The following is a 1,202-nucleotide window of genomic DNA, read 5'->3' as shown; positions in this document are numbered from 1 at the left end:
GGACTTTATTTTTGCAAACTGTTTATATGAAAAATCACCATTTTTGCAATTGTGGTTCCAAGAGAGTATAAGATTAAAACGAATACTACTCCGTGACTCCATCCGTCCCATATACGTTGCTACATTTAAGTCGAAACTTTTGTCATAAATTAGAGGCTGCATTTGAATACTTTTGTTATAAATATTGAAACTGATGGTTTTATGATCTCATTTAAATATTTTTCAGAGATTTCAAGGTATCTTGAATCTTCTATCAGTCAACAACATTTTCTTCAAGTATTGGCTGTTTTCCCCCTTAAATTAGTATAAAATTAAATGAAAAATGAATACGTAAGCTTTGTGCTACAATATGATTAAAATGAAAAAATCAACGTATATAATAAAGCACAAATTCTTATAGTACGTACAGCATATAGCTATTTCAATAGGCTGAAAATAGCTGAAAATAGCTATGTGTTGTACTTTCCTAAGAATGTGTGATTTATGTACGTTGGTTTTTCCCTTTAACCACAGTATCAAATTAGTTCCAAAAATCCAGGTTTCGCTCATCCTTAAGCCCTGCCCCATTTTGTAATAATGCAAGGGTTTTTCCAACCTTCCCGAAACTGAAAACTACATCGAAAAGAGCTTTCTACGATGATGTTTCAGCCATTCAAGCAGCCGTGACGCAGGAGCTAGAGAACATTCCCAAAATTGAATTTAAACAATCTATGGATTAGTTGGTTGACGGATCAAAGTGTTGTATTGAGATAGTGGAACCTATTTTGAACAACTATTAGCTTTATAACATATTACCACGCTTATTTTATTCTATCACTAAAAAGTTCGGTTATTTTAGATCACACTGTGTATACATAAAAAGCCACATAATAGTATGTAAGCAAAGCATTACAAAATGTTTGAGTGCAGAAGTCCAATTCTTCTGGGGTGTAAGACACCTCACTTCACCAGTTAAGAGTTAAAAGTGCGATCTATGGATTTTTCAAACTAATTTGATATTAATTTCAAAAGGGAAGAGAGGAAGTAAATGTCGTTAATTGATATCTTAGCAGCCCAAAAGCTCTAAACATTCTCAAACAAAATAACGAAATTATCGATATCAATAATTAGTATAAAAGTATTTAAATGCAATAGCTAGTTTGAAAGAGAGGAAGTATGTAATATTTTAATGTGATTTAAAGATAATGGGAGAAAAAAGTAAA

The sequence above is a fragment of the Uloborus diversus genome, chromosome 2 (genome assembly GCF_026930045.1).
Source record: "Uloborus diversus isolate 005 chromosome 2, Udiv.v.3.1, whole genome shotgun sequence".
NCBI classification, from domain to species: domain Eukaryota; kingdom Metazoa; phylum Arthropoda; class Arachnida; order Araneae; family Uloboridae; genus Uloborus; species Uloborus diversus.
The sequence above is the reverse complement of the archived record's forward strand: the minus strand, read 5'-3'. Positions refer to the sequence as shown.